Source organism: Copadichromis virginalis, linkage group LG1 (assembly GCF_057382275.1).
Source record: "Copadichromis virginalis isolate Kocher_CV1m ecotype Utaka linkage group LG1, C_Virginalis_male_GT1.1, whole genome shotgun sequence".
Taxonomy (NCBI): domain Eukaryota; kingdom Metazoa; phylum Chordata; class Actinopteri; order Cichliformes; family Cichlidae; genus Copadichromis; species Copadichromis virginalis.
This window is the reverse complement of record NC_140618.1, coordinates 10,793,196-10,813,094: the sequence shown is the minus strand read 5'-3', so window position 1 is coordinate 10,813,094 and position 19,899 is coordinate 10,793,196.

The following is a 19,899-nucleotide window of genomic DNA, read 5'->3' as shown; positions in this document are numbered from 1 at the left end:
TTCACCTGCACCATTCAGAAAGGCAACTTCTATGTAGACCAAGGCTAAGAGCCGTAAAGTCAGAGACCTTGTTTTCCTTCACTTCCATTAAGTGATAAATTAACAAATTTTATTCTCCAACTCACCTGCAGGAGCCAATGTTCCTATTTTCTTTTGTATATGTTTCTTGTAGATGAATGTAATACAGTTTATGTTCATGTTTTAATTTGCACAAAATCAACACAAAAGGAATGAAATTCAGATTTAAATTGGAGTTTGCATGTTCTCCCCGTGTTTGCGTAGGTTCTCTCTCGGTACTCTGGCTTCCTCCCACAGTCCAAAGACATGCAGTTAGTAAGGTTAGGTTAATTGGTGATTCTTAATTGCCCATAGGTGTGACTGTGAGAGCAGATGGTTGTCTGTCTCTCTGACGACCCTGATAGCCCTGTGGCAGATCAGCCTGTCCAGGGTCTACCCTACCTGTAAACCTAAGGTAGTTGGGATAGCCCCCCTTGCGGCCCTGATAAGAATATGTGGGAGATGATTGCAGTTCTGTGAAGGAGGCGGCTATGCAGCAGTGCAAGTTACTGATAAAGTAAATGACAACAACTGGAAGATTTACTCTTGTCCTAATAATGGAAGCTTAAAAATGAGGCATATATTAAAACTTTATATAACCACACTCTCATTGTAGCATGTGATGAATGCTGTGTACACCTAATTGTTAATAAATGTTGCATATCTCCAGTGAGTAGCTCAGCCTTTAATGCATTCTCACCAAAAGACAGGCCTGTGCCCCCTATTGCTGAGACATTGCCAGTCTGTTAATGGGTGAGGACTGATGAGCCCCAGTGTTGCACAACTCTGCTCGTCTCATAAACCCTGTCTATTTGATAACCGGTGCTCCATATGGAATAGTGGCAAAGAGAACAATAAAGCACATTCAGGGATATTTAGATTAAAATGCATTTAATTGGATTCTCGCATAACACAGTTGAGATGCATACTCCTAGAGCTGTTCTTTCTGCATGTGCCCTGTACTAAAGCTAAACGATATTGCTGTCATGGTGTTTGTAGCATAACCTGTTAAAGATTATTAATGAGTGCAATAAATCCAAATAGTATAATAGGAAGTTATGAAAAAGGAAATGTCAGACTTAAGTCTAATGAGTATTTAGTTTGTTTACCAGGAAGAATTGTCACCCTGTGCCATGTGTGCTTAGTAATTGTCAAAGGCTTTACATCTCCCTTCTTTCTCCGAAAAGCCTATCTTAATCTACACTGTCTTATTTTTCTTGGAAAGAGATGGATGAGTCAAGTGATTGTACAGTTGACACCATCTTCTGTGTGTGTGTATATCTGTATATATATGTAGTAAATGAATATTGGCTTTAATTTTTAATTAGCTGAAAAGGTCAAAGACTTCAGTAGGCATCTGAAGGTTATTCTCCATTTACTTTTTTGCTTTATTTCTCTTTTCTTTTACCTTTTCTCTTTGGGTAGACAACCTTTTAATCAGATTTTGACTTTGGTGCCAAGAAGCTGTGCATGTGTGCCTTGTAGAAGATCAGTGATTCAAAGCTAGGATGATTCCTTTTGATTGTCTGTCTTAAAAAAACAAAACAAAACCCAGATTTGTGTTTGTGAGTACTTGAGATTGTGTGCTCATGTTTGTTTAGGATTGGAACTGTAATTTATTTTTGAGGGTTACAACCCTGGACCTCTATCCTACACCTGCTTCATCTGTCCTGCATGAGACAGCTTTGTGTAGTCTCTTGGGGGCTTCGATGTAGCAGAGTTGCCTTCTATTACCCATATGTGTTAGTCTTTGTGTGGAAAATCAGACCTTTTGCTTGTGTGTGTGTGTGTGTGTATGTGCGTGTTAACGTAGGCATGTGTGTGTCTGTGCTAGTATTGATCCCCCTCCTTTCTTATAATGAAGTGGAACTACAGCTCCATTATGAGCTGCTCTGCCATTGGCTGGAGGTAATATGAAATTAGCTAGCGTGCCGTGAGCCTGTCAGTATTGATTTCACTACCCAGATTACTTGTTACAAAAGAATAGAGCTGTCTGTGGCATAATTGAACAAGTTAACTCCTTGTCTCATAAAATATAGGCCTGTATTGATTGTTACAGGGGGGGGCTCTGTGATATGTAGAGAGAAAGTAAGTTGTATGGGTGTTAACTGTGATGAGGTGCTGATGCTTTCTTTTCTTTTCTTTCCACCAGTGTCACCATGACACGTGGATCAAGGGATTTCTTGCTGAGTTGCAAGATGGCAAACAGCAAATGAGTTGTGTTTCATCGGCTTCACATTACAACACACATTTCTCTTTTCCTCCCTCTGTCATTTTTCATTTCATTTACCCCAAGATTTGCCTGAGTCTGTTTTTCAATTTATTAAAATGTGTAAAAGGTGCTAGAGCTTGACATTGTCAGAGCAAATTTACATTGCGTTTTCGTGAGTGACCTCTTCGTATGTAGAGCAGCCAATGCTTGAGTTGTGATGAGGAATGATGATGGTGGCCTCTATCTTTTTTTTTTTTTAATCTTTCTTTTCTTTTCTTTTTTGGTCTGCTGATGAAGTGGAGCATGCTAGCCCTGTCTAATCACACTTGGCAGAATTGTGCCATGGAAAGTAAGGTGTTTAACAAGCATCCTCGTCCATTAATTAAGGCCCTTCTTGAGAAAAACTGGGAGAAAGTGTGTTTAATAATTTACATGATTTAAAGTCAGCATAGAGAAGGGAAGATAGTGTGCTTCTCTTAGCAGTATACATGGGGGAGCCCAACCGGATGGATACATCAAATCTTCTATGCACACACACACTACTCCATAACTGCAGTGTAATGAGCCTTTAGCCTGTTAACCCTAGCCACCTACCCAGCCAGCAAGGTTTTTTATGAAGCCTCTGTTTAGGGCATAGTCTACATGCTTATCTTGGGTAATTAGAAAATAGGACCCAGTCAACAATAAAAATGGATAGTTTATTCTAATTGTCTAATGAAACTAAGGTATGGCCCAAAAGAGGAGGTGATAAATTATTTTGTGTGTGAATGATGCTGTTGTTCCTAAAACAGGCGTGGAAGGTACAGGGTCCCCCCCCCCCCCCCAACAGGGTGAAGGGTTAATGAAATGCTCTTCCACGTGCTGATTTCCTGCACTCCACTGCTGAGTGATAAGTAGCTAACCAACGAAGCCTGTAATTACAATCTTACAGAAACCGGCCTGATCTGTATATAAATCTCACCATCCAATTACAAGATGTAATAATTCTGCACTCAGGCTGGTAATGAGGTCTAATACTAGTGCATGTGATAATCCCCTCTGGATGCGGGCTTGATCAGATGTTGGCTTTGTAATTAGACTGGCAGAAAATCATTATTTCGTGTTCAGAAAAAAAATGAGGTTGGTGGGAAGTTAATTTTCTTCCCATTCTCTGAAGCGTAGACAAGAATTTAATGATTTAATCATGATTGTTAGCTATTTTGCAATCAATTTGTAATGATTGTGTCGCAACAGAGGCTTTCAGGGAGAGGGGCCTGAAAAGATTGAAGGTGTCATTGATATGGCATGCCTCTGTCAATAGATCTATACACTGTAGCGCTGATACCGTGGAGGAATGAATGCATAATTATACGTGTGCATGTAAATGGATGTCTGCATGCTTGTATTTTAGTTTTTTACGTTGTTTGCACATTTGTATGTATGTCAAGGCCAACCTTATAGATCCAGTAACAGCTAGCCAAAAGTGTTTGATAAGCCTGTGCTAAAGATCATTATCCTTTTGTTTTAAAGTAACCTGTAGATTTGGCCACAAAAATAAGTTTTTATTTACTTAACATAGTTTTTGGTTTAGCAGATTAAACTTTTTGAATAAACAGAAGGCCATTGTGAATAGATGAGGGATCAGAAAGTCGATTTGAGCTCAGTTAGTGACACAAACATTTTTTTTTTTATAAATAGCTATACCAAAGGATTATGTCCCTTTTTCATATTTTCTCTGAATGAAAACGATGTTTGTGAAGAGAAAAGTTATCAGTGTTGAGAATGAACATATTGAGATAAACTTGTATTTCTGGATCTAGAAAAGATTGCAACATATAAATGCTGAAAATAGGACTGACGCACTGAATAAAAATTGTAGCTGGTTGTTTATTTTTTGTGTTTGCTTTGTCTGTACATGTCTCAACAACATTCGATATGATAGAGGGCCCTGACATTTTAAAAACTGCACAAAATAATACCCTGATATATAGGGCTGGGCCATATTATACCGTTCACGGTAATACCGGTATAATGTTAGGCAACGATAGGAAAATGAAATATCGCGATAGAATGGGAGTAAAACGCGCATGCGCAGTGCCTTTGTTTTCATACGCACATGGCCGATTGTTGAGTGAAACAGATGAACCAGAATTGGTTTGTAAAAATGGTGCAACTTCCGTGATGTGGAACTGGTTTGGTGTTTGTCCGTCAGATACACGACAAAGCACATTTTTTTTGCAGAACATGCAAGCGGCCGTTGTTATTGTCATATTTGTCGGACTAAGATGCTCTTAAATCTGGGAGTAATCTGGGTCCGAAACTCCGTATGCTTCAGGTCAAACAACACTGCAGCATCACTTAGAGTTAAAAACTGTCTAAATTCTTTCATCTTTAATAAAACGATCAGCATTGCTGCTTTACCAGGTGTAACTATGAAGTTTAACTTCCAGGCATCCATGAAAACTAAAGTTATTACATTTAACGGAGTTAGACGTTAGCAGGAAGCTAGCGGAAGTTAGCTCGCTAGTTTCGCTAGTTACCTAAGCATGATATAGCATGTTCTGACTGAGAGATTTCTGAAAAAAATCAAACGTACAGTTCTGCTATCACTTCCAACATAAATGAAGACAGGAAACTAAACAGCAGTGACGTTTGTAGGGTTACTGAAGTTGGGCTAGCTGGTATATAATGATGTGCTACGTGATCGCTAGCGACACAGCTATGTTAGCATACCATGAACAGTGAAGCTGGAGGACGAACACTAACACTTTTCCACTTATAAAAGTTAATGTGAAGGTTCTTCATGGTTAGAGACAAATGCAATCGCATGGCAGGATGTTGTAAACGGACCAAACTTCAGTCAGGAGAACTGAGATAATCCATCCACAATATGAGGTTAGTCATTAATAGACTGCAACAACATGGGAATAGAGCAGCTGCCAGAGAATTCAACATTAATGAATCAATGGTACAGAAGTGGAGGAAGCAAGAAGAATGAGTTTAATAAAGTTTGATTTATCTGACTGCTTTGTTTCGCTTAATGTGCCTTATAATCCCGTGCACCTTATGGTCCGAAAAATACATACTGCACACTGCAGTTTAATGTTGCAAAGCACCTCTTTTTAACTTCAGTGGATATTATACATGGTTATGCTCAGGATATGTCAGCCCATTTCTACTGGAAATGCCTTTTGGTTAAACTTTCAGCAAGGAATTTGCATTTGCACTGTTACATTTTTATAAAGCTTTAATGTACATAAAAACCAGCTTCTTGTTTAAGTGAAAATAAATGGAAGGTTGTCTTTTTGCGCTAGTAATGTTGTGGAGTTGTATTTTGTCTCGCATCAATTATATCGTCGGTTATATCGTTATCGCAAATTTTCAAATATATACCGTGATAAATATTTTTGGCCATATCGCCCTGCTCTACTGATATATATATTTTTGTAATTGACAGAATGGCAGCAGGTGACACTGTCTCTCCTTTATTAGGAATCATTAACTTTGCCGGAATAGTTTAAATATTTTAATGTATGGTTTTATCAAATTTAAATTTGCTAATTTCTCATGTTATTTAGACAGCTTGCAGACCGTTAAAAACTACTTGTACAGTAACTGTATAGTTCCAGACCTCAGATGTCAGTTCACATGTTTCAGCCACGAGTTGAATGCAGTTCTTCAAAGGTTAACACTGTATTAGCAGCATCTGTTACTGTAACTCTATGCAGTGTTTGATTGGAATACTGCCTGTTTGATCATCTGAAGCTACTTAGTTTACTGGAGCATTCACTATGCAGTAGATTTAGGCAGCCCTGTGGGTTTGCACTTGGCTCATCTCTCCCCTAATCTCCTGGCGATTGCCGTTGAATACTTTATTGATAGGGAATTGACTCCACTCCTCCAAGCCGATTTTTTTATAATTGATACTGTTTGAAGTTACTCCCGGTGGACCAAGCGTTCAAAGGCTGGTTGCTGTTTTGATCAATTATATTAAAGTGAAAAAAGAAAAAAACAAAACAAAACTGGATTGCATCAATACTGCGTTCATCTGTAACCTGCTTGGAAAAAAAGCTGTGTTATGCATGTCTACAGGAGAACCTAAGTGTAATAATGACTGTGATTAAGGAAATGATTAACGGAGCATGGATTAAGATTTGGACTGAGGCTACGACTATATATGTATCACTATTTTTTTAAAGGATAAAAGAGATGTCCATATTCATGTCATGAGCATACTAAAGTTTGGGTGCACAGGTTTTCATTTGCCCACTGAATTTTTATTTATTTATTTATTTTATTTTTGTAAAATACTATCTGGCTATTGTCAGTCAAATGACAAGTGAATACCATTTTTTTCCCATTGAAATGTCTGCAGCGCAATTTGATATTTCAGTCAGTTTTCCAGCCATAGCACAACAGATTGTGTTGATTAGTATTACATTATAAACACACCGGCACTGATAAACACACTGATATTGATATTTATTAAATAAGATACATTCTTGTCTTTAGTGAAAGTTAAATGATGCTTGACATTATTTAAAGGTTTAGTTATTACATTATTAGAGTCCATTCAAATATAGCAATCGGAAACAGGTTCTTTGTATGTCCTCCTGCAGTTGCTGGTTTTTGTTTTTTTGGGGGTTTTATAAAAAAAACCCCAGCTTGGCTGGAGCTCTGGGCCACTGGGCCTTTGGACCTCCGAGTCCTTCACTTCGGTGCATTGGCTAGAGTAAGAGGGAGCTGCTTTACACAGCCCAGCCCATTCTCTGCCCCAGTCCACCTCAGCATAGACTCCCACCTGCTCGATACCACAGAAGAGCTTTCAAGTGCTCTTTGAAAGGGAAAAAAGCAGAAAAGGAAAAAATCAGAGACTGTGTTCTTTCAGGCGCTCAATAGCATGGCACTAGCCTCTCTTAGCTCCCATGACACCACTCTCTTGGCCTCTTCTCTGTTCTTGGCTTTTTCACTCAATTTATCTTTTAGGGTTTTTTTTCTGCTTCAATCTTCTTTCTCTTATGGCCTCATCTTCTCTCAACTGACTTCTTCTCACAGGCTTTTGCCATTTCTTCTTAATATAACTGAAGTAGACATAGAGCCGACAAAGAAGAGCAAATAGGACAAATAAAAATATTTGTTTCTTAAATTTGTAGTATGCTCCTGCTTCATCCATGATAATAGAATGAATAAATTAAAAAATAAATTTTTATATTGTTGTTATTTTAGCAGTTGATGGGAAATACCTTTTGTCACAAATACCTTGCCTAGTTGCACCACAAAAATGAAATCTCCTAATGCTTGCTGTCCACTGACCAACACATCCACAAGTCCCAGAGCTGAAGTTAAATAAAATATTGCTGTCAGGCTATAAAGATAATTAGTCCTGTCTCATCTACTCTCTCCCTTGCAGTTTAATGTGACCCTTTATGTTTTATGGATGCCAGCATAAACCCCATCACTTCTAAAATACGACACAGATATGGAGGAAGGAAGTGTATTATAAACTAATTGCTTCATATTGGACAGAAGCCACTAGAGACACTGTAGATTTGTATTGATATTATTATTGGATGTGTATAAAGAGCACACATACACACTTATTGGAAGAGCATCTGTAACGGTACATTGTCAAAACTAATTCCCATCCTTCTGGCATCGTCATAGTTATAAAGCAGAGACAGTGCTTGGGAAAGCTGTGATTTGAAGACATAAGCCCCAGGCTCCTCATTCCACTCTGCCTCTGAACTCCCCACATACTCCCTGATACTGAGACACATTACAAAGTTCCTCCCTGTAGCTCTTCTCTTATCTTTGCCTGCTATAAAACTATCTTAGAGAAATAGGACAGGGTTAAGGTTTGAAGTAATCTGTTTCTTTTCATTCTTCCATGAAACATATGCCCACTTTGTAACGAGGGAAAAACTAATTATAGACTTGTACAGGAAAGATAATACACTTGTAGCGATTGCTTTGTACCCAGAGCTGGGATTGTGTGTCGACAGTGTATGTGTACAGTAATGATGGCTTTATCTACCCCCAAATACCCCTCTACAAACCTACAAAGCCCTATAATTATGTTAAATACCCACAGAATGGCTGGCGCACACTTGGGCACAAGCCATTGTAAGGGAATGAAATATAGAGTGTCTATTAAAACAATTTTACTCTGTGATTGTGGTGGTTACATAGTTACTGCTTGGGCAATGACATGCTTGACTGGCAGTAGGCATGCAGTCGTAACACAATCAACACACATAAATAGATATAAAGGTTTGTTTGCCAAGGCTCATCCTCAGTGCAGCACTTTCCAGTTGACAGTCCTTCCAGACTGTTCACACATAGGTGGATTGCTAAGAAACCTATCATTATGTGTAAAGAACTGCATTTATATGTTCAACACTGAAACAACAGTGAATATAGCATTTTTTTTTAACTGCATCTTCTGCAGTTTTCCAGCCCCTGTATTACCAGTTTAAGTTATACCATGGTCATAATATCGTGTTTTATCATGACTTGACTGTAAAAGATATCTTTAGCCTGCTAAGAAAGTACCAGATACTGGACATTGTTTGTGCTTCTATATGTAAATGTATGTACTAATTGCATATCTGTAAACAGTTCAAACTTATATTGTTGCAGGGCAGATGTTGCCTATCTTTGAACCCCGAGGTCAAGGAGAGATGAGCTCTTTCTCTCACTTTCTCACTCTTACCCATTTACTTTCTTTTTCTGTTTTTTTTTTTAAATTTCGTTTTTTTCATTTCCCACTTGTGGCAAGTCAGGCAGTGCAGGGTCATCGAGCCGTAAAGCCATTTGCCGGTGAAGTGTAGGAGTGGGCCAGCTGAAGGTCAGTCTGAGGCACAGACAGACAGATATGCGCGCAGTACATAAGGAGAATCATGCTTCCATTAGCAGTGCCTCTGTTTACCATGGGGGATACACCAGGGGTTTGATGGCATATGCTGTAGCCCCTGGCAGCCTCGTGACGGAGCACTTACCATAGAGACAGCAGGCCGAGGCCTGGTTAGAGGCCACCCAGAGGCTGTGTCCTGAGGCAATGCTACTGGGCTGGGATGGATAGTAGGGTGATGATTGGCTGTCCAGCTTATCTACTGTTCCTATACCAACCTAAAAAGCATTTCAAATTTTACTGTGTGCATGGCCTCAGAGAGCATCAAGGGAACCCAATGCAGGACCTGTATTTTTCTATCTTCACAGTATAAACAGAGTGTTGGTGGTTTTTGTGTTGTCTTTAGGAGCTCTTGACAGTGTTACACGTTAGATGAGACAAATACTGTAATTGTCTCTAAGTGCTTCTAATTTTTTCCAGGTAAACTATGGTAAAAACAGATTTTATTGTAGTTGGACAAAGTATTTGATTGTCTTTAAATACAAAACAAACATAAGTGTGTATTATCTTCCTCATTGTTTTATTGTCATTATCCTTCAAATTCCCTCTTGGTCTTTTAAAGTTTTCTAGAAAAACAATACTGGGAAACATTTTATAAATTTGTGGAAACTTTGTATCCCAACCCATATATGCATATTGAAGGACTCAGTTACACAATGCCACAGCAGCTGTTGCTAATAATACTAGGGTAAAATGTGCATAATGCAAAAAAGTCTCTTCAATCCCTTCTTACAACATGATGGAGCCAAACATATAGTACAAACCCAACCTACGAAGAATCCAAAGAAGTAAAACAATTTCTGCACTTAGTTTAGGGGTAGGCGTCTGTGTGACTGGTAAGTTTATATAGTTTTGATTTGGTGTAGAGACTTTCTGTGAGTTCTAATGAATAGCACGAGACTGGGACAATGCTTAATAGGCACTGTATGCTTATTACTCAGCAACACCTGTAATTATCTTCAGTATCTGTCTGGCAGACATCAGTGGTACGGTGCAACTTTGTTCTTGTTAGTGACTTTGAGTGGGCAATATTCCCCACAATGGAAGATGGATAATAGGTGTGTCTGCTCTTTAGCTTGTGAGTTTCAAGACAACTTGGTGTGAAGCTGTCTTCATTAGGACCCTGTTAGACCTTGCTTCACCTGACTGACTGACAGACTGTTCGTGAGAGGCTCTATTAGGCTGCTGCACAGCTCTCTGTGGACTGCCTATTTACTGAAGTGCCCTCTCTCTTTTTTCTGCCTTTCTGTCTCTTTCTTTCTCTTGCCCCCTCTTGTTCTGTCTGGTCAGGCTAACCCCAGGAGCCCCCTTAACCCATGGTGGTTGAGAGCTGAGTCAATCAGACGCAATGATGTTAAACTCCTCTCCAATGAATACCATTCACCAGTCTTCAGTGAGATTGTCTGTTTCTGGCAGCTGATTAGAAGTTCATCTCAAACAAGTTCATTGAACTTACAGTTTCTCTAAAGAGAGTAACTATTTGATAGCTTGCTCTTTAACTTGATTACTTTACGTTAAAACAGAGACACCAATAATAAGATAACAGCATGGATTTCTTAAAATCTTTTCACAAAGAATCACAAAGAGTATCAAAATGAAATCACACAGTTGCCCTGGAAAATACTTCCTGAAATATATTTGATTAAGATGGTTCTAAATCCGCTTCATTATATACTGTTCCATTAACATTTTCTGTGAAAAATAAAACTCTGAGTTTCCTGTTTTAATTTAAAACTGTATTAACATTATTTTTTCACTCTGAGAATGCATAATTTTTTGACCTGAATGTGCAACACTTTATGCTACCAAGCTTAAAGGGTAGTTTTTAGATTAGAAAAGACTTTCTAAAAGACTTTTAGAAAACACTATTATCCAAAAGTTCTTTTTTAATATATTTTTTAAAAACTTGATTTAAGCTTTTTATAACAGCATTGAACGTTAAATATTTGCTTGGAGACAATGTGAGTTCATTGTTAAAGTTAGGTACATTCACTGCATTAATTTAGTCTATAGTATCAGTATTCTTTCACACAAATATCAAAAATACAGAAGACAGGGTTGCTACAGAAAAGACAGAAGCCAAACTGTAGGGTTTGTGCAAAATTCAAATGCTCTGATTTCACTCAGCAATATGGATTTGAATTAACCAATGTGTTGTGATTAACAATGACTCTTAATCAGTCATTGTTTGTTTTAACTCTGAATTACTAGTTTTCTAATCCCCCCGTCACACACTAAATAAACAGACTTAAATGGTCTTAATAGCATTGATCTCTGTACTCTCTATACTTATCTATATACATGGTGGGTTGAAGGGTAATCTCAGGAGTGTTTTGGTGTAAAGAGGTTAGCTGGCAACTGATTTGATCATGCCGGGCGGTTTAGTTTAGCAGTGAAGGATGCTGCATGTAACAGTGTCAGCCACTAAGTGCCCATCAAACCAGGCAAGTCAATAAGTCCCACATCAGTCACTCTCATTGGTTGCCAGAGTGATATGCCATTGGAGAGACTTGGACCACGTTCTTCTTCTCCCATGTCTTCACCTGTCAAGTGATACAGAGACAGCAGGGAATCAGATTTTCCTCATAGCACTCAACAGTCCAGCCATCAGCATTCACATTGACAGGCTTCAAAAGCTTTATACTTAAAAGTGCTTTATCAGTCACTTCGATGCGATTGTGGGACACTTCTGAACAGTTTATGATGGTCTTTCTGTTGCTACATCGGGTTCTGCTATAGTTACACAGCTATGGTTTGTCAGGAGAATGAAGGTAGCTCGCAACAGCTAAACATATTCCACACCAAACACCGCTTGCTTAAGTTAGTCTTGGGAATTACCACGAGGGCTGCTGTAGTACATGGGCAAGGAGAAATGAACTGTTTTGTCTCAAACAGCTTTATTATCTTCTTATGCACAAATAGATTAAAAATATAGGTTATATACTGATAAGCTACAATGTTAAAGCCACCAGAAATTATGTATGTCATTACAGTTGCACATGCTAAAGGGTTTACTTTATTAAGCAGCAAGTTAATCGTTATGTTCTTGAAGCTGATGTGATAAACATAGAATGGAAACAGTGGTACAACACTATGCATTTCCTTAAAGGACCTATAAGTTGAGTGGAAAGCATCTTGATGACAGGTACAACAGAACACCTTCAGATGTGTTGTGGAGTTCATGATTTCATAGGTCACAGCTGTTGTAGTGGCATAACTGCAACAGTATTGGGCAGTTGACCATGTTATAGCTGATTGCTTTTTAGTGAAATAATATTCCAATACTTCTAAAGCTAAAAAAGTGTAAATTAAAAACTATATCCATGCTCACTGTGTCTCTGTGGGATGCCTTTTACAACATTTCCTCCTTAGATCAGAGAACATGAAATATATGCCGCAGAAAAGAAATATGGCTCTGTTCTTTTTCTTCTCCTCAAGCTGCTCCCTTTTTTCTCTGCACCTCTCCCTTAGCTCTCATCTCTGATTTTGCCTTCCACTTTATTTCTTCTTTCCCCTTGTACACTCTGCTTGCCACATACTGTATGTGAGATAAAAGGTGAATTGTAGAAAACACTCTTTCCCCACCAACTTCCACTATTCCTTTCTTTATTCTCTTCTTGGTGTCTTAGAGTACAGAAAAAATAGGGAAGTAGAGAGAAAGAGAGAAGAGCAACAGCTAAGAACAAACAGCTGGCTGTGATAGTGAAAGCAGACGGTCAGGCTCTGGCACTAGTACAGGCTTTCTACTTTGTGGTGTACTTTAGGTTTTTTGGGACCAAGCATGGAAGATACTGATGGATACTTTCTTAACAGGCTTATTTAAGAGTGTGTTTTATGTGGAAATAAAAGGAGTAACTGTAAAATCCCATTTTAAGGCATCATGACATAAAGAGTGAATTATAGGGCGAATGAACGGTCAGGCAAGCAACAATTGTTCTTTGTTATTCTCACTGTTTTCTGCAGTTGAATTATTACATATATTGTTAGCTTATTGTGTGTGTAATATAACCGAATAAATCTGGGCCCAAGAACAAGTTGGACATCTGTTTGTCTCAGAAACTATCTTGTGTTTGTGCTCCCCCTTTTTCACATGGACAGAGCTCTTGGAAGCATGGCACGTTGACTTCTTACATGCTTTATTGATTATTTTATTTTCCTAACACAACAGTTTTTAAAGATATGTTTCAGTTATGTGCTTAGGCACAATCAGCGATCAGTCTGAACCATGCCCTGATTTACTTTAAGCGGGGCAAGGCGTAATTCACTTTACTGCACTCGTGTGCAACACACAATGATCGTCACTCTTCAAACATACTGCACTTTGGGGATCAAGGATGCTAGGGCACGTTATTGATCGCTTAAAGCGGGTACACCCTCTGTTTATGGTCTCGCTGTCAGTGGTGACACTTTTTTTTTCAACAATATATTACAGTAGTAAAACGAACAAACAAAAGTTAAGATGAATTGTAAGAAGAAGAGAAGAGGAAGCCCCAAAAATTTATTTACTGCAGATGAACAGTACTGAAATAGTGCTGACAGTAATGTCCCTAAGAAATGGGGGAACAATCCAGCAAAGAACTGACGCAGGACCTGAGAGAGTCATCTGGCCCTTTAGTTGATCTATCTGCTGCTCTCTGAAGTCTCATCATAACTGATATCAGCTAAAGAGTGTCTGTTAAGAAGCCATTCTCCTGGAAGGGAGAAGGGACTGAGTTATGATAAATTACATAAGAACTGAACTGAAAATCAACAGCAAAAGGTCTTATGCAGTGATAAATCCAAATTTGAAATATTTGGTTCAATGTGTATAGAGGACGTCAGGAGAAAGATACAACAATTAGTGTCTGCAGCCATCTGTAAAAGATAATTTAGGTTCAGTCATAGTGTGGGTCCATATTTTAGTGACTGGTGTCGGGATCAGTCAGTAGTACAGTCAGATTTTGATCCAAAATCCAGTACCGTCTGGAAAGCATCTGATTGGCAACAGCTTAAGTTTTCAACAGGATAATAATCCCAAATACACTGCCAGTGAAGTAAAAGCATAGGAAAATGCACAATGGAACACTATCAGTTATAGACTGGCCTCCCCATAGCCTCGACCTCAACATTATCTAAGCAAGGGATCATTTTGACAAAGAATGGAACATTCTTAAAGAAATTATAATAAATCCAATATTAAAGAACTCAGGTTGTGTTAAAGAATAAACATGGCCAAAAAATGACTTTTAAGCTTTATGTTTTCATACCTGATATTCTCACAGCTTGCTGTAACTGAAACATACCACCCTCCTAAATCTCAGTTGTGTCATTTTTTAATCATTTCATTCATTTCTTGGGCAACCTTTCCAGATGTTTTTCAATTACACTTGGTCTTTGTGTACTACTGAAAAATGAGATTATACTATCTTTCTGACAAAAGTCAGAATACAGTACTTTTGAGTCAAATAAATTGTATATCTATAATACAGATCTACATACAAGACTGGCTTTTAACTTGTGTAGTTGAAACTATTCTCCCAAAATGTGGTGGATCTGTAACAGTTCTGTGTCGAGGCAGGTTTATTGTACTTCAGGAAGGTGATGAGAACATCATAGGTATAAATTGTTGTGATGTGTAATTCTAATTTGTGACGGTCCCAAGCAAGGGTGTTATGGAGCCACAAGAGCATATAGAGATAAGACCTCTTAGACAGACCCCATCTTGTGGTGAAAGACTCAATTACATTTACCTTGATATTCTCAAATCTTCAATTTCTCACAAACTGCAGCTGCAGCCTGTTGGTGTAAGTCTAATTTTTCTTTCTGTTACTTTGCCATAGATAATCATGAAAACAGGAAAACTGAGTAGTGTGCCACATTCTGGTTTATGTGCTCATTTTATTCTCATTTTAGCTGGCCTTTGCCTTGCTCATTTACTCAATTTCCATTTATTCCCATTTATTATTCTTTTTTTTTAAAGTTAAACAGTAATTTCATGGAATTAAACAGTTTAAAAACATTTCTTTAAAAGTAATCTATGGATTATGGATTATGCTTGCAGGGTCATTGAGTGATCTGATTAAATAACATAGATCTCAGTATTGATAATGACTATGATTTTTGCCATAATGAAGCAGACTTACCACAAACCAGGATCTACTTGCTGACTTTTTGCAATACATGGTCTAAGTAGTTATAAATAGTACTCAGTAAAAAAGAATAGTACTCACTAATAAACAATAGCCCTGCTTGCTTTGGTTCTCCTTTCTGAGACATATATTTGCACATCTGATTATTCACCATATAGACAATCTTTTTATTTAAAAAATAATTTAATCCATAATATTTAAATCCCCATTATTGCCAGATTTTTACTTCAAGAATTGCCTGACTTTTAATACAGTAATACAGTAATAATGATGTATAAGCGGATAAGCGGAAGCGAATGGATCGATGGATGGATGATGTATAATCACATTGTACTCTAAAAGTCTGAAGTAAATAAATGGTCTCCCTGTTTGGATTCAAGGTTAAGCCCTGCAGTGCAAGAAACATACCTGCTGTTACTTATGACACACGGATGCTCGTACTTGGTGGTAATTTGTGGTTGTAATAACAGGTAGTTTTTTTGCTGCTGTTGGTGACAGGAGAAAGGTGATGTTATTCAGTGGCTCAGTCAAACTGTTCACACATATACCACAGATAGATGTTAAAAATTTGTTTCCAAATTTTTAGGCTCCCCAGAGAATGTTTTTTCTTAAGGCCTGCTGTACCAAAAAATTATTTTAGTACTTCTATTATTTATTATGTATTTACTATTTATTTTCATGACTTTTCTTTTTTACTTTACCATCCGGATTTGTAGATTTGCAATCCTTTTCATCTAGTTAGTTCTGTTTTAGTTAGTTGAAGCAGTGCGTCATACTGTTCTTTCTGGTTGTTCCACTGTGATTTGAATTCCGATTAGTAACTTGCTTATAGGACAGTGTAAAGTGTCCAGTGAGATGTTAGAGCACTGAATGCCACAGTGTGTGTTGCAGTTCGTGATGTCAGAGGTTAAACAGCAAGATCAGGCACTTACAGCAAGAGATCCAAGGAAACTTCCTTGCAGCCTTTTTAGTACCTGTACCTCCTTTGGGATATCTTTCCACATCAGTATTCAGGTCCACTACCTCAGATTGTTCTCATTCCAACCACCCCTGGATTTATTTTTATACTATGGGGGTATGATAGCCACTTAATAATTCATATTTAGAGTGTATACCCATGCACTGAGAAATTCTGATTCATCCTCTTGAGTAGCTGCCCACCCTCTTGCATCATTTAAGCCTTCAAGTTCTAGCTATGGCTTATTCGCTCAGTCGGTGCAATGCTCTTTGGAGTAGAGCTGTCAAAATTTTTAGCGTAAGAGAGAAGTTTGTGTGGGTGGACACGGGTGTCTGTTTTCTTTTAGTCAGCATGCTTCTTTAAAGAGCAACAAAGGTCCAAGAAAACCCAGTCTGAGATCACCTTCTGTTTGAAGACTCTGGCTCTAGACCAGCAGAATAACGTGCCATTTCAAATCTGATTGAATAAATAGCATAAATAGTCTGCAGTCCCATTGCAGCACTAATGTTGAGGCACAGACGGCAAGCTTAGGAATGACTGGAACTATTATAAAATTGAGTAGAACAAAAAAGGTACATTTGGAGTGATGTAAAGAAGGCATGTGTCACCTGGCTGCTTCTTTGTTATGTGCTATGTCCTGATCCAAGCATTGATAAATTTTGGTTACATGTGAGCATAGAAGACTCATGTCATCCATGTATTTGTTTATGTTCTTTATATGATCTTGTCTTCATAATATTTTTTATATTTTTTGCAAAAATACATCCATCCATTGTCTTTCGCTTATCCAATTCAAAGTCAGGGGGCTGGGGCCTATGCCCGCTACCATAGGGCGAGAGGCAAGTTACACAAGGGACAGGTCACCAGTCTGTCACAGGGGCAACACATAGAGACAGACGATCATTCACACTCACATTTAAACCTATGGGCAATTTAGACTCTCCAGTTAACATAACCCCAACCTAATCAAAATGATTGCTTCCAGAATGGCATAAGTACACTGTTGATTAGGGCTGCACGATTAATCGTTAGAAAATCGCGATCTCGATTCATACTTATGTACGATCTCATTTCCAAATGACAACGATTTAAAAAAAACAACAACAAACAAACAAAAAAGACGACGACGATTGTACCGCATTTTGATCCGGGACGTACTTTGCATGAAAACAAGCGCTCACTCTTCCTGCTGAACAAATGACAAGGGCGGAGCCTTATACCCCGTGATACAGTAGCGGTGCCGTGTGATGCTAAAATTAGCAGGGAAAAAACAACGGAGAGCACATCAGGGATGACGAGAAAGTGACAGGAGAAAATCCGTTCCGGTCAACCACCCAAACCTCAATAACGGGAACCTTATACAGCGCTTCCCTATACACGGCGAACTCCCGCAGGCACAAAGAAATTACGGAGGCTATCACTTATCACCTGACCAAAGATATGGCTCCCATCAACACTGTGCAAAACGAGGGATTTAGGAAAATGATCAACACCCTAGACAAACGCTACACAGTGCCGTCCCGCAACTATTTTTCTATTGTTGCACTATCTGCTCTATACACGCAGCGTCGAGCAATGGTGGAGACAGAATTTCAAGCAGTACAACATTTTGCAGCAATGACAAAATGTGAGACATTTGTTGTTTTTAATGTTTATTTATTGTTTTAATGTTCAATTTCAACTGTTACGAAGTTGATGTGCAGTTAATAAGTGCAATAAATATTTATACTGGAAAAGAAAAGAGAATCGTGATCTCAATTCTAAGCCAAAAAAATCGTGATTCTCATTTTATGCAAAATCGTGCAGCCCTACTGTTGATTAATATTTTTCAACCTTTACAAAAAAGTTGTGCGCTGTTCACACTTTTCTCTTTACACTCTTCTTCATATAGTCCTGCATGCCTGAGAGAGAAAAAGAGAAGAGATAAATATAGTTCAAGATGAACCACCATAAATGGATGGGTTCCAGAACAACAAACCACAGCCTGCACAGGCCACATACAAGTGGGCTACATTTGCCTTGGAAATAGATGCCTCACCTGGAAAGAAAAATGGTAATGATATTGCCACAACAACACAGCAGGGTTCAAGACAAAACTATTGTTTGTAGTCTTAACTGGTGCTGTCTTCCAATTAAGGGGAAAAGTCAAGGTGAGAGGACGAGCAAATTCAGAAATGCCAAAACATACAGTTCCTCTAGGTGCCACTTCAGACTGGCTCCAAAAGCAAGACAGTCCTTTAGCCTCCCATATTTAAAAGCTTTAGAGCATTATACATCACATTTACAGCCTGGTATTCTCTATAGATTTCCCATCATTATAACTTTAGTACAGGTTATATTTTTTTGTGGGTTTTTTTCTGAATCATCTAATTTGATACTAACATTAGGGGTGAGGTTGCAATGTTTGACAGGTATCTACTAGATCTAATCTCTGCTATTTACTTCTTCTGTACATGTTATTTAGGCTCCACCACATTTATGCCCCTGCGTGTCTTTTGGAGCTTTTTAGTGAAATCATCTGTTTTAATATTATGCCTCGCTATTTGGTACAGTTAATCTAAAGCGTTTGCTAGAGTGTTAGAAAAATGTTTTTCAGTGTTTTATTTTTCGGAGCAAATTACCAGCTCTAAGGATCTTGTTTCTAGTGATAGATGAGAAGTTGTTTCACTTTTTCACCAAATATGGTCACTGCTGGTTAACAGAAAACAATATGGTGGTGGACAATGCTAATGTTGAAGCCTCAAAAGTCCTAAACCAATAGGTGATGTCATGAGGGTTATGCCCCTATGTTATACATAACGTCTTATATTATAGTTACAGGATTTATTTATATTGCAACGAATACTTTTAAACAGTTGGATGGTGCTCTCTTTTGGGAGAACAAGTTTAAATCCAAAAACATGCTAAATGGAACGCAACAATGGAGCGTGCAGTACAAATACATGTGTTCCATTCGGTCACATTGGAATTTTTATCGGTCACTCTCGCCCCACAGCTTAAATGTGTGCAGCCATATCTGTTATTTGTGGAAACTCAACTCACAATACTCACAGAACTATCCATACCACTGACTTTCCTAACTTATCATCTTTAATGATTTACAACAAATTTGCAATTTACAGCTCAGGTTCAAAAGTGTACCTCACTTCTTGGCTTGACAACTAAGACAGGCTTAAGCTCCTCAGCAGTCCTAAAATGGATAAGAAATTTGATTAGTCTGTTTATTAGGTATTGTATTATAGTGAAAAATCTCATGTTTTCTCAAAATGTATCAATAAACCCTGTGGGATTGTTGAAATATCGCACATTTGTAGGACACTTAACTGTATGTCTTTTACTGTGTGCTTAGATTTTTGTAATGGTTCCTTTATGTTGTAACTGAAATTATGAAAATATGTGACAAACACAAAATGAAATGAAAGTGAAGGATTTAAAATATATGCAAGAACAGTCATAGAATGTGTGTAAACATGCAAGACAGTTGTCTGTAGAAAAGTATAAGTGGACCTACGGTTGGAAACAAGCCTCACACTTTGCAAGCTTCCTCCATCAACAGTGATGTGACTATTCAGTGTAACAGCAGAGTCTGCTAAAAAAGGTAGAGTAGGAGGAGGAGAAGAGGTTGGGAGGCCTCCCAGGAGAGTGCTGCCCGGAG